The sequence below is a fragment of the Brachypodium distachyon genome, chromosome 2, assembly GCF_000005505.3.
Source record: "Brachypodium distachyon strain Bd21 chromosome 2, Brachypodium_distachyon_v3.0, whole genome shotgun sequence".
Classification (NCBI taxonomy): domain Eukaryota; kingdom Viridiplantae; phylum Streptophyta; class Magnoliopsida; order Poales; family Poaceae; genus Brachypodium; species Brachypodium distachyon.
This window is the reverse complement of record NC_016132.3, coordinates 33,080,012-33,095,620: the sequence shown is the minus strand read 5'-3', so window position 1 is coordinate 33,095,620 and position 15,609 is coordinate 33,080,012.

Below are 15,609 nucleotides of genomic sequence, written 5' to 3'. Positions count from 1 at the left end.
GAAGTTCAAGATAAATCAGGCGGTTGAACCCATATCCTCAGATTTGCAGCAAGTGGAGATGAAGGTTGATGAGGCCATTAACACGGCTCAAACGACACAAGGTCACGTGACCACCATGCAGCGCTCTCTCGCTGATTTGACGCAAGCGGTGACTGATTTGCGCATGCTCGTTGAGCGCCAACAACAGCAAGATCAGCACCATGATGATGAAGATGCTAGCGTTAATGATGGTGGTGCAGGTCATAATGTGCGTGGCCCGCAGCAAAATCAGGATCGGCGTCACAATGCGCCGATGGGCTTTGGCCATGGAGGTGGCCGTGGTGATGGAGGTCGTGGGCATGGCCATGGTGATGGAGGTCGTGGGAATGGCCGTGTTGGTGCCTTCCCTATGGGTCATGCACGCCGTGAGTTTGATCATGATGATGGACAGCACGCTCATCGTGATGATGATAGGCTGGGCAAACCGAAGTTTTCTATTCCCAAGTTTGAGGGCTCTACTAATGTTGAAGAATATCTTATTTGGGAGCTGAAGATTGAGAAATTATGGCATTTGCATGAGTACATCGAGGACAGAAAAATCATATTAGCTTCTTCGAAGTTTGATGGATATGCTTTGCGTTGGTGGGATAACATTGTGCGTACTAGGCAGGAAGAAGGTGATCCCCCAATCATCACGTGGAGAACTATGAAGGAAGTGATGCGGGAACGTTTTATTCCTCGCAACTATATGCGTTCTCTCTATGATAAGTTGCAGAATTTGAGGCAAGGCACTATGTCTGTGGATGATTATTTTCAGGAGATGGAGTTGATTATGCAGCGTGCTAGAGTTCGTGAGCAACCAGAACAGACCATGCAGCAGTTTCTTTCTGGTTTGACATACAATATCAAGTGTATCGTTCGGCATCACCAATATTATGACATGACCGAGTTGCTGCATCATGCACGGGAGGCTGAACTTCAGTTAACCGAAGAGGCGAAGTTTGCTGCTCGTTCCACTTCGGCTCGTGGTCGTTTCACGCCACGCCAATCGGGTGGGCCGCCTACACCAAGTCCTTCTTCGGGTGTTCGTGGTACTTCTTCAAGCAAGCCCGAATCTGCTGTTATCAACGCCAAGAAACCAGCACAACCTTCTGCTAGTGCTGCCGGTTCCACCATGTCTACAGCAAGGAACAGATATATGAATTGTCATACATGTGGTGGCAAGGGTCACTTCAAGCGCGACTGTCCCAATAAGAAGGTTATGTTGGTGAATGAGGATCTGGAGTATGAGACCGGTGATGATGCTGATCCTGAATCTGAACCTTTGGAGGATGAAGATGCTTATGATGAAGTTGTTGTTGATGCCTACGCGACACACTTTCCTACTATTGTGTGTTCGCAAAGGGTGCTGAATGTCACGCCTAGTCCTGAGAATCAGCGCTGCAATTTGTTCCAAACGAAGACTATCGTTGGTCCTAGCAAGGCATGCAAGGTGATCATCGATGGTGGTAGTTGTCGGAACTTGGCTAATAAGGAGCTATGTGCAAAACTGAAATTGAAATATTTGCCGCACCCCAATCCATATTATATCCAATGGTTGAGTGATAGTGGGGAGATGAAGATCAGCCATATGGTGCGTGTGGACTTTCAGATTGGACCATACAAAGACACCGTTGAGTGTGATGTGGTTCCCATGACCGTGTGTCACTTGTTGCTGGGTCGTCCATGGCAATTTGATAGGAACGTTCATCACGAGGGAAGAGCCAACACATATCATTTGCATTGGCGTGGCAAGGATGTTACTTTGAGACCCATGACACCGCAGCAAATTGTAAATGAATCACGGCAGAAAGTTGAAGTAAATTTTGAGAATGAGCGTGAGAGATTAGATAGGCAAGCGACTCCACTTTCGGTGAGCGAGAGGCACAAGCCAAATTTGAGTGGTAAACAGAACGGTGAGGAAGAGAATTCCTTAGTAATGCTAGCCACCAAATCTGATTTGAGAGAGTTCAGTGAGGATCCTACTTTGACGCCTTTTGTGCTTATGTGCAAAGGTGTTTTGCTTTCTACTAACGACATGATCCTGCTGCCTACTGGTGTTTCTCATGTTTTACAAGATTTCGACGATGTGTTCCCGGATGAGGTACCCGCTGGTTTGCCACCCTTGCGTGGTATAGAACATCAATCGATTTGATATCCAGTGCGTCGCTGCCCAATCGAGCCCCCTACCGCACCAACCCTGAGAAAACGAAAGAAATTCAAAAACAAGTACAAGGGCTTCTCGACAAAGGTTATATTTGCGTAAGTTTAAGTCCATGTGATGTTCCTATTATTTTAGTTCTTAAGAAAGATGGTACATGGCGCATGTGCGTAGATTGTAGAGCTATAAATAACATCACTATTCGATATCTTCATCCCATTCCACGTTTGGAAGATATGCTAGATGAATTGAGTGGTGCTGTTGTTTTCTCTAAAATTGATTTGCGTAGTGGTTATCATCAAATTAGAATGAAAGAAGGGGATGAATGGAAGACAGCCTTTAAAACAAAATTCGGGTTATATGAGTGGTTAGTCATGTCTTTTGGGTTAACTAATGCACGTAGTACTTTCATGCACTTGATGAACCATGTTTTAAGGCACTTCATAGTAAAATTTGTGGTTGTGTACTTTGATGATATATTAATTTACAGCCGCAATGAATCTGAACATTGTGATCATATTCGACAAGTTTTGCAAGTGTTGCGTCATGCTAAGCTTTATGGTAATCTTGATAAGTGCACATTTTGCAAAGATAAGGTCATATTTCTGGGATATGTTGTTTCTAAACATGGAGTTGAGGTAGATGATTCTAAAATTGAAGCTATTAAAAATTGGCCTACTCCAATGAATGTTAGTCAAGTACGAAGTTTTCACGGTCTTGCTGGTTTTTATAGGCGTTTTGTGAAAGATTTCAGTACTATTGCTGCACCTTTAAATGAGTTAACTAAAAAAGGTGTTGAGTTTGTTTGGGGCCCAGCCCAAGATAATGCTTTTGCTGAACTAAAACGTCGTTTGACTGCTGCGCCTTTGCTTGTACTTCCTGATTTCACTAAACAATTTGAGATTGCGTGTGATGCTAGTGAAATTGGTATTGGAGGTGTGTTGATGCAAGAGGGTAGACCGATTGCTTATTTTTCTGAAAAATTGAATGGTGCACAATTGAACTATCCTGTTTATGATAAAGAATTGTATGCTCTTGTTCGTGTTCTTAAGGTTTGGCAACATTATTTGTGGCCAAAGGAATTTATCATACATTCTGATCACGATTAAATATTTGAAAGCTCAATCCAATTTACATAGACGTCATGCTAAGTGGGTTGAATTTATTGAGTCTTTCCCGTACATTATTAAGCATAAGAAGGGTAAAGATAATGTGGTGGTTGACGCTCTATCTAGGAAAAATATGTTATTGACACTTTTGGATGTTAAAGTTCCTGGTTTAGAGAGTTTGCCTGATTTATATGCTGCTGATCGTGACTTTGCCGCACCATATTCTCTTTGTACAGCAGGGAAAGCATGGGAAAAATATCACATACATGATGGTTTCTTGTTTAGAGCTAACAAACTATGTGTTCCAGAATCGTCCGTGCGTTTGCTATTGTTGCAGGAATCCCATGCGGGCGGTTTGATGGGTCACTTTGGACGTGAGAAGACGTTGTTTATGCTCGCTGATCATTTTTATTGGCCTAAGATGAGGCGTGATGTGGATAGGTTTGTGAAACGATGTCTCACTTGCAATAAGTCGAAGTCCAAGCTGAAACCTCATGGTTTGTATACTCCTCTTCCTGCTCCTACTACTCCTTGGGAAGATATAAGCATGGATTTTGTGTTAAGATTGCCTAGGACTAGAAGAGGACATGATTCAATCTTTGTGGTAGTAGATCATTTTTCCAAGATGGCACATTTTATTGCTTGCCACAAGAGCGACGATGCATCGCATATTGCTAATCTGCTTTTCAGAGACATTGTACGCTTACATGGAGTACCAAAGACGATTGTTTCTGATCATGATGTGAAGTTTATGAGCTATTTCTGGAAGACACTTTGGGGCAAGCTCGGGACAAAGTTATTGTTCAGTACAACTTGTCATCCCCAAACAGATGGTCAAACGGAGGTGGTGAATCACACACTATCAATGTTGTTGCGATCCATGATCAAGAAGAACCTGCGTGAGTGGAAAGATTGTTTGCCGCATGTGGAGTTTGCATATAATAGGGCGGTACACTCAACAACGCAGCTCCATCCCTTAGAGGTGGTCTATGGTTTTAAACCCATTACACTCCTTGATTTGCTGCCTCTACCCATGCAAGAGCGCGTCAACATGGAGGCATCCAAGAGAGCAGATTTTGTGAGGAAGATACATGAGAAGACAAAAGAAGCAATTGAGAAGAACGGCAAGTACACCGCTGACAGTGTGAACAAGAAGCGCAAGGAGGTGTTGTTTCAGCCCGGCGACATGGTTTGGGTACACTTTCACAAGGACAGATTTCCGGAGCGTCGTAAGTCCAAGTTGCAACCACATGGTGCTGGACCATATAAAGTGCTTGCCAAGATTAATAACAATGCATACAAGATTGATCTTCCAACCGATGAGTTTGGCGTTAGTAATACATTCAATGTTGCTGATTTGACGCCGTATGCTGGAGAAGACCTTGCTGCGTCGGGGTCGACGCCTTTTCAAGGGGGGGAGGATGATGAGGACATCCCTTGTTTTTTATCATCAACTCCAATTGATGATGTTACTGTACAAGACAGGCCCAATGAAGTTAGACTTGGACTAATAACAAGAGCACGTGCGAAGCTACTTGAACAACAGGTGAACTCACTCTTAATTGAATCTGATGTTTTAATTGATGAGAGCTTTATACTACCTAAGTCTATGCATTTATGTATGATCAAATTAGATTTGAAGATGTTTCAAGCCTTGCACGTGGAGGAGGAGAGTTGCAGCAAGATCCATTCCCGTTGATTTCCAATATCAAGAAGAGCGCGAGGGAGGAGAGGGAGGCCGGCGCACCACATGAAGAGGAGGAAATAAAACAGCAATAGAAGTTGTCGTGGCTGATGCTAGGACAAGTCCTACGACACGTCAAACATGTCTAAGGCATCAGCGCACGTCGAGGAGCATGTGACACACATAGAGCTGCCTACGACATGGTTTATTTGCCTAAGTGTGAGTTGGGCCTGCGTGCTCATAGTTTGGGCTGAACCCAACATTTTGGGTCAGTTTGTATCAAGTTTGGGTTGAACCAAGTTCGAGTCCGAGTCCAATTAGGTTGCTGGACGTCCACCCTCCTATATAAGTTGAGGGGCGCCCACGATTAGGGTTAGACCACGTTTAGATTATTCAGAACCTTTCGTTGAACTGCTACAAGCATTCATCTGAAATTATATTCCTCTTTGATTCGATCAGGAATTTATCTTCACCACTTTGTTGCGATCTGGTGTTTTGCTACTGAAGATTCAAGTGTTATCTATTGTTCCATTGGGAATTGGTAGATTGCAGAACCGCTTCGTGGTCGACGGCTACGTGCGCAAGCGTGTGGTGTTGCGAATATCAAATAGGGTTGAGAATTGTTGCATTGGCAGCAATGGACCAGCCAGAGATTCGTCAGCGTCTCGCGAGTTATCATCCATCCACAACGAGCTCAACGAGAAGATCGGACCACCCCTTATCAAGGTGCCTACGAGGAGAGGAGGCTCGCAACCACCGCTCCTTTTTTATCCTGCATAGACTTTCTCAAGTTTACGGACGCAAAATGAATCCCGCGTACGTCCTTGCTTTTACTATGTTTCTTTTAGTCAAAATTTTAAACTAACAGATCTGAAGGCTTAGAAGCATGACTTAACGGAATCTCGCTTGAGGGCCTATTTGGTTTGTAGGATTTTGAAATCAAAAGAATAGGAAAAATAGAGTATCGAGAGGTCATGCACACTTCAATCCTTAAGAATTTTAAATGAGGTCCAACCTAATGTGTAGAATCCTTAAAGCATCTTCAGCTGTGGCCCTTAAAACATGGCACTACTTGTTGTTTAGGGGCTTCTCCCTAAATTTTTCAGCCCCTGCTTCAACTCAATCTTCAGCAATAGCCCCTAAATATCAGACCCTATTTAGTTTTGCTATTACACTGACTAGTGGGACCCACATGTCAGTGGGTCATTTTTTTCCTCATTACATCTGCTTCCTTCGGTCTCCTCGTTTTTTCCCCACAATAGCACCTGCATCTCTCAGAGGAGATGGGGCGTCACCGGCGGGGGGAGGCGAGGCGCGTCGCCATGTTGCCGGGGCCGCATGTCGGCTAGGGATGGCGCGGCAGGGGCGCGGGGCGAGATGGGCGTGCGGCGGCACGGCGAAGCAGCAACGCGATCGAAGCGGCAACGACCGAGGGTGGGGCCGCGAGATGAGGCGGGGAGGAAGGTGGGAGGAGACGACGAGGTGCAGCCGAGCAGCGCGGGGCATGGTGGGCGACGCCCGCGAGGTGCAGTCGGGCGGCGCGGGGGCAGCGGCCCCGAGCGCGGAGCATGGGATGTAGACGGGCAGTAGGCGGCGGCGCCGCTGGAGATCGAGGACGGCGACAGCGTTGGGGTCAAGGGAGGCGGCGGGGCAGCTGGAGGTCAAGGGCGGCCGCGCTGTGCCGGGGCGAGGGCGGTGGCGCGATGCCGGGAGGCGGCGCAGGGAGCAGGGCTGAGGCCAGCGTGTGCTGCGGGGAGGTGGGCCAGCCGGAGGCGGCGCTGGTCAACCGGCGAGGTGAATCAACGGTGGCAGAGGAGCATGGTCGAACGGGGATGCGGTGCTGCGGCGCGACGGCCGAGGGCGATGGCGGCGTTGTAGGCTGCCGACGAGGGGAGGCGATGGGGAGCAGTGGGAGGAGGGTTGTCGGGAGGAAGAAATGCGTGGGAAGAGAAAGAGAGAGAGGTGACGTGGCACGGGATAGGAGCCCCTGGAAATGGGGGCTTGAGGGGGTATTCCAGTGGCCTTCCTATTTCAGAGGCGTAAGTAAAGGCCTTGCCGAAGATGTTTTTTTGGCCTCGGTTCCTAAAAACGGGATAGGGGTCTTATTTAGGAGTCTTGCTAAAGATGCTTTTAGGAATTAGGTCAATTTGGAACCAATGCTTAGAAATCTAGCCCCTCAATTCCTATGAAACGAATGCTACACGTAAAATAAAATCTTAATATTTGAAATCCTGTAAAATTCTTTTAAGATTCCTGCAAACCGAATGAATCATGAATCCTACTTGAGCCGGGTAGCCGTGGGGCATATGGCGGTGCTCATTGGTCTTAGGATGGGCCTCGATCGGTGGGTTTAAAAGCTTGTTACAGAGCGTGCATTGTTGGGTTTGTCCAAAAATCAATCACATGAAGACGCACACGATCGGAAATTTATTTGGTCAAAGGCACGTGTCGTGCCTCCTTTTCTTTATTTCTCTTAACTCCACGTTACAAGCTTGATACAATTAGCACCGTGTACATGTATATTTATACATGGACGTGGCTAGCAAACCAACCACCCGAACCAAGTCCGACTAGGATTCTGATATTGGCCTGCTCCAACTCTAAGTAGTACTTAGATCAACTTCAGTCTAACTAACAAGGACTCGGACAATCTAAACCGACTAGGAAAGATTAGTTCTAACGTGGACGACGAAAACTTTTAGGAACCGGGAGATCACAGGATCTAGGCTAGTCTAGGCTGCTTGGAAATGTGCCCCGATCACGTACCCAGAAGTGTTAAAGTGTAGATGTACGACCTCCTTACGATGCGGTCCAGCTCGCACTCCGCCGAGCTTGACCTTTGACCCAATGCGCGCATCGATCATCATGATCGGTCCAGTCCATTCAAGGACGCGCGCTGTTGCCGGTCTTGCTCTTCCACGAGTCCATAGCCACGAGGCCCTTGAACTACGTGGGCAGCTCCTAATCCACTAGAGCATGCCGGGATTCTTGGAAGCAGTGTGATTAAACCAAACTATGCAAAGCTGGGGCGTCCAATTGGAAGTGCAAAGTGGCTGGTCTCATGTGCGTAAACAGTGAAGTTAAACATTGTTAACTTGTTTTCGTGTCCGGACGTCGAGTACGTGTTCTAACCACCATGAGTACGTGTCGCTGTCACCAATTTAGTCTTCCCCACTGCTTGTTGATATCGAGGTTGCCGGTAGATCACACTACAACGAGATCTAACAAAGTCGTCACGTTCGTTTCTTTATATATATACTCTCATCTTTGATTCTTCTTTTTGGTCACAAAGTGAATTCGATGTTGAAACGTTTTTCTGTGCGTTGCCTACTTGCTAGCTTAAGTAGTTTTTTTCCCTCAAAAAAGTGTACTTCTTTCATCTTTTCAATTTCTTCATGCATGGTTTGGAACTCAAATTACGCATAGATTCTTCCTGCAGTTTCTTCAAAATATTGAACTGCTTTGCATAATATCCATGCAAAATTTATTGACGTCCCAGCATTCTAAATTAACCCACTTGTTGTATTTTTTTTTCTAAAACAAGATATAGTTTTATTGATTAGAAAAACTATAAATCCATGGAAACCATTGATTTGTCTGTCATCCGTCGCATTTTAAGTTTCAAAACTACATAATGCAAGCCTGCACATGATGGACTAATTAACCTGATATATTTAAATAGTAGCATAAACTGTCCACCTGAAGAAGTCAGGATCTAAATCGTTGCACAAACCACGACCGAGTCACAGTCACATCAAGTTAGGCTAGAGACCCTACATCGTCTATCAATCGATGAGAAAGAAGACCATAAACCTAAAAATATGAGTCACGAGAACCATTAACTCTTGGTCATGACTAGGGGCGGGGCTGGATTTAGGTGAAAGGGGGCAAAAAAAGATAAAGAGAAGGACTTTGAGGTTGGAGTGGGCAAGCTGAGTAGCTACTAATATTTTCCCATTTTCCCATTTTTCTTCATAGACGATATTCCTTGTTCTTCATCCCTTGAACTATTCTGCGGCAATGCCGTCTTTTCCCTGCCAAGACACACAAGCCTAACAAAGAAAATAAAGAAACTACACTAGACATTATCCACAGTTTTCCCCTTATCACGACGCTAGCGCTAGATCAGTTGTCGCGTGGGAGTTGTCGGAGATCGAAACAACGAACAAGACACGGGCCGCAACTAGGTTTTTTCTGCAGCTCATATTACTATCTCATAGCCAAGTATTTCTCTAGCAATTTTTCCTGTATGTCTCCAAACTCTTACATAATCTAGCCGAATTGAAAACAGCACTGTCAGACGACCTCCCCCAACCATCGACCAAGGTTGGAATAAAAATTACAGGGTAGCCCCATCCATGAATTGGACAATTTCGGTAGGATTCCTTTTTAAGTTTAGTCATTCAATGACAATAAATAATACCACTACATATCAATGGCATTGTAACTCAACTTTATCGGATTCTTAGCATAGGCAGGCACTGCAAGAAAATGGACCTTTAGCCACTTTAGCTACCAGGGTTTTCGGTTCCTAGATACTCCCTCCATCTCAATTTTCATCGAGTATTATTTACCAACTGTCATCAATATATATGACTGTTTCTTGGTCAGTGCCGGTGATATCACGCCTTACCTCTGCTGCTGTTCGATAACCAAGAATTTAGACCTCATTTCTGTCAAACAATGAGAGGTTAGACCTCATAAAATTTGTCTCCTCTCTTCCATACACCTTTCTTCTTAAGTTTCGGCAAAGTTAACGTTTCAGTGGAACATTCAAAGAGCGCTGTAACTAAATGCATTTTCTTTGGTTTCCTAGAGAATTAGACAGTCATGACGTTTTGTTCTTAATTTTTCCAGAATTTGTGTGTTCCAAAGAGGCCTGCGATGTTAAAGTTAAAACATTTTCGTCAAAAAAATAAAGTTAAAACATGCATCTAGCTTAATTCCTAGGTCACCGGATAACACATACATGCATCTAATTGAGCATGCACACCTCCTGCATGGACCGTAGTAATCTGCTCCCATTTGCAAGTTACCCTACTTTTCTTTTGCTCTTTGGGAATTAATGACCAATGAGTACAGTTGTCTTGACAATGAAGAGTCCAGTGTCAACTGAATCTGACAACCTTATCCACCGGAAATCCTCAACTGCGCAGTTCACATAGGACAGGGTCGCTGTCTGGTAGGAAGCAACAACAACGACAATCCTATCCTGATTATCTAAGCTACCGATACACCATAACACACATGTCGAAAAGTAATGCAAATTGCATATAAGGTATCCTAAATTCTTCACTCAAATTTGCTCAAATATAGATGTATCTATTCTTAAAAAACGTCTAGATACATGTAATATTTTGACAACGATTTAGGATCGGAGGGAGTAGCATACATTTATAAAATAATGGTTGGTATATGAAGATATTTTGGAGATATGCTTTGGACGAGCTAGTCAAAGTGGGTGCCCAGCCTATTGCTTGCTAAGCAAGTACTGGATCACTGGCATGTATATCTCCTCAGGGCAATTGCTGCTCTTGTGATCTTTATGATTGGTTAACCAGAAAATACTTGTTCCTGTGCTTGACCCTACCATGATGCTGTCGTCTCCGTTATCCGATCGATGCTTTAATGTGAATGTAAAGTATATCTGTGGGTTCACTAAATCACGAAGGCCGCTGACAAGAATAATCAGAACATAAACAGGTGATTAATCAGCAAATTCAGATGAGACCTCAATGACATGCAGTTACAAGAGATCCAGTCGCTTTATCTGGTCAAAGCGAACAAGACAGCCTTTGAAATCAAGTCTATTAGAGCTGTGATATGCGCTAGATGTGATCTATTGTAGCTTTTAGAGTCAAACAAGCAAATCTTCGATGGTATAATACCCACAAACTCGTATTTCGCTCCAAGCTGTGTAGTCCTTTGCGCAAAGGCTAGTGTCTTGATGTTTCTTTCGAATATAGTACTCCATAGATAATCTCGAGGCACAATGATCCAGTGAGGAATGAATAATCACACCAACAGGACACCGAATATTTGTTCATGAGGTTCACCGTTGCCGCGGGCTACATTCTTGGGGCTCTAACTACAAGCGGCTAAGCACTGATGATACCTCTAAGATACCGTATCGTCTCCCTAACATTATACCGACAGTTACTTCGGTTGCCCTGTGGACCTATATATCTACACGCTAGACACGAATTGATCAATGTCCTCCACCATGCCGGAGACAACAGATCTGACCAGCATAGCGCTACAAGAATATATAGACTCTTCGATCTCCTTTAGTAGGGAATACATTGAGCTGTTTCAGACTTTGGACCGTAACTTTAACAACACTCTATCCTACTTTTTATTTTCTTGGTTGAGTTTTTGGTTGCGGTATCCAGCTTACTTGCAAAGTCAACCGTGGATGTAACATCTTAAGGAAGTCATATGTGCAGTCCACATTGTAGATAGATTCTACAAGAAAAAAATTCCGTACCAGGTCTCCCTCAACTTCATCCAGCAAAATCCAAAAGATCAGACTACACGATAAGAAGAACTTAGTGTCCCGAGTAGAAATTAGGCATTTGCCTTGTTTTACCGGTCCCTTTCAGTGTTGCCGTTTCTCCACGGAGTTGTGAGTGGCGTGGAGAAGAGATTTGATTGGAGTAATTATTATCCAAACCATGCACTTTATTGGCTCAGTTATTAGTTAATTATATCTGTTTCATAAAGGATAATTTTCATGGAAACGATCTACGAATCATATGGAGGCGCCATTTGCATTTTGTTGTAGCCAAAACTTGATTCATGAAAACAATCTACGAATCATATGGATTCAGTGCAGTGCTGCTCTTGACTTTACCGTCATTGTCACGTGGGACCGGCCCCACCTGCCAGTGACTGTAAAGTTACGGATGTACGTCACCGAAGCTAGCATCCATCTTCCAAATATTGCCACCGTATACCAACTCCATCAGCTCAATCGCCGTCGTCCGTCTGATCAGTGATCAATCTCCTACGTGACTGCCACTCTATATGAGAGTTCTTACGGTAACCGATGAAGTACCGTCATGATCTAGCACTACATTTTTAAGGGTAATTTAGACATTTTTATTTGTAATCTAGGGTTACCCTTTGACTTTTGTCCATCATCTCCGATCGACCGGGCGTGTCCTTGCACCATAACGCACACCGCCGGCAGCGGCGGATCAAGCGCACGAAGCCGCCGTCTTCCCAATCGAGAGGATGAACTGACTCCTTCAAATATCGCAATTTATCCTCCAAGGCAAAAGCCACTAGTCCAGCATGCAGTTAATTAGATGTGAGTTGCCTTGTTCATTTGGTCAGATTCCCAAACAAGATTAGTTTAATGGCAATTGGGAGATGGGAGTAAGCGTTTGCGTCTGCGCATGCATGGTGAATGTGATATTCGGCTATTCGCGATGATCATCACCATATACGAGATATACAGCCTAAGGTATAGAGTAGGAAGTTAGGAACATTAGTTAAGAGGAAACAATGAGCGTATTAGAGATTCATGGTGGATCGGCGGCTTGGAGCTGAGACATGAGTGCGGCATGAGTTGCATCTTGATGATCAAATTGTCAAGCTCAATCGCGCTCTGTCCCTGCCGACGCGGTAGCCTCCATCTCCGTCGATCGCCCGCCCGAATTGACTCTTCAAATTAGGATTTGTAGGCAGAAACTAAACCGATGGGAAGAAAGGACGCAGTATGCTTGTCTATTGAACAACGTAATTACAATTTTACCCTTCACCCATGGTACTTCCTGACTTTTTAGGATGGTACTCCATAACGTTGGTGTGTTGGAGAATAAACGGTCATCAACCATAATTTGATGGTACTTCAAATTGACAGTTGGTACTTCAACTGTCATCAACCATCAGATCGGGATGAATAAACGGTTTATATTTATTCCCGGAGTACTGTAAAAGAGCTCCTCTCTATATGTCGCGCAACAAGTGGATAACTTCGACACGGCGGAGGATAGCCATATGGACACCTATAGAAAAGGCATATTATATACTTGGCCGCTATTTGAAGTTCAAAACAAAAACAAAAAATGTGTGGTTGCGGTTTCAGAAGCTAAACAAAATTCACCTAAATAAGAAGCTAAACCAGACCTCGTCGTTGTCTTGGCCGGGTCGATCTCTCGGCGGCCGAAGTTAGATTGGTAGTCGATGAGTACTGCAGCTGCTTATAACTGGCTAGCGAAAGAAAGGAAAAGGTCGTTAAGCACTTCCACCGGTCCTAATTTCAGATCCACGACTCGTCCATCCGTATGTACTGGCAGTTTCCAGGATTGCCTCGCCTTTTCGGGAGCAGCAGCTGTAGCGGTAGGCCCTTCGACCTCGCAGTTCGTCTCCCTTCGCCCTGTTTGGCCTCTCGGGAGGATGCATCGGCCTGTGAGCACGAAAGCAAGCCTGGTATTCCATCAATTCTCGATCGGATCGTCGACTCTTTCCTCTCCCGTGCATCCTGATGATGCGTATGGCCCTACTCCTTTATTTCCCTCCCAGAAACCCCATGACTTTCTGGGTCTAAAGTACTGTAGTGCCCCTGCTACTGTTGCAACTTGAAACTGGCAGCTGTCCGTGTGCCTGTGAGAAAAGTGCAGGCTGAAATCGTAACTGTGCTTTTCCTCTGCGACATATGGGAGCATTTTTTTTTAGAATGCAAAGCTACATCGTCGTTTAAAAAAGAGGCGGCCAAAAGGCCGATACAACACCGGCTAGCGGCAGCAACACCAAAAAGGCCACAAAATAGAAGAACTCTTTATCTCGCTACAAGCAACCCACTCGCCATATGGGAGCATTTAGAACCTCTTTGATTGAAGATGTTTTTCAGAAATTATTTGGAGGGGTAATGTAATTGAGATATCAATTCGATTCAGCTTGGCTCGTTTATCAGCAACAGAAACGAACAATCGAACGCTCGTTAAGCTTGCAAGTTACGAGTGTCCATGCCTAACAGTACAGGAGTAAACTTCACCTTTGAAACATGTAATCGTTCTGAACAAAAGTAAACCCATTTATTCGAGATTTTCTTCTAAAATAAGCATACAGCTGAAAAAACGTGCCCTTCTATCATGGAATTGGAGCATCACTTAGCAGATCCCTTGTATAGTCCCGGTCCATAATTTTAAGTACTTTGATGAAAAAAGTGGTCTGATAAAATCAATAAAACAGCTCGGCTCGAATGACATTTTATGGGCCATCGTATATCGGCCTTCCTGTACGATATATCTACGGCTCCGCGGCCCATCTATGAGGTGAACCCTTCATTTTCGCTGCCTTCTCCACCGCCTCCTCCACCGCCCAATCCTCCCAAATTGGCTGCCGCCGACCACCAGATCCAGCAACCCCATGGCCCAATGTACCCGAAGAAATCGTCAATCGTGGCGGGGCGAGGCCGAGGAGCCAGAGCCGGGCAAACAAGAGGAGCTCCACCGTCATGTTTGGTCGGAGGGTGCGCGGAAAAACGGCGCCTTCGCCCGGGCCCACTAGGCCGGCCTCCAGGAGTGATGCGAGGAAGTCCTCTCTGCCCACGGCCTGGAACCGTAAACATCACGGACCGCCTCCCACCGGGCATCCCCGCCCTCCAACGAGTAGGCGAGGGTGCTTCGGAGGGTGAAGCGACTGTCAGGGGTGACGGCTGCCGCCAACTCAAAGCGCCTCTGCGAAACGAAGGCGCGGGGTGGCGCACAAAGGTCCATCTCCACCCCTACATCGAAGTGAGCTCCTCCGACAACGAGTGAGGCAGAGAGCTCGCCAGCGCCGGTGAGCTCCACCTTTTGTAGAAATCATTTTATTAGGGATCGCACAATGCATGAACTACTCCTGTGTGTGATGAACTACTTTATATATGCTATTTGTCATCTTCGCGCTCAAATTCTCGCGCGAACATGCTTCTTTAAATTTATAGTACGCGTTTTTATGATATGTATTCCGTCGATGCAAGACCATAACGTAAAAACATGCCAACCAGGACCTGTGGGTGGTCCTAGCCTAGCGAAGTCCTTAAATGAGTTACTCCCGGGTGGTTAATAAAGAATTTTACTCCACTTGCTGTCTCTGCGAATCCAGCATCTCTGGATATTTCCTCCCATATCCCCCACCTGTACTCAAAGAATGGGGTTAAAGAAGAAAGATGAATCTAGGAGCTCTGAGAATAAAAAAGGAGCTCCCTCTATGGACGACGATGGAAACATCACATCAAAACGAACTCCCCATCATTCCCTTTTTTAAGGGAAAAATTTCATGGTCCAAACATGGGAGTACAGGCTTGTAAAACGTAGCAACGTCGTAGAATAGCTTAACACCTCTTGCATGATGTCAGGCTGTTAAATTTGAAAGGACAACGAGGGTAGGCACGGATGAAACAAGGTTGATGGCTCAACTGTGGGGGCAAAAAACTACTCAATTTTGTAACCCATGGTTAATTTTCTAACCCATCTCATTCAAGCATGCAACCCATGGTTAATCTTGTACTGACACGACACCAGGCACCATTCATCATCGCACGCGCAACAGTGACACGTCATAATAAATACCATAGGTAGGAAATCGACGTCGCCGCAAGGGGCCAGCAGGATCCGACAGCTCCCTGTGCCAGAAGCACACCAGCT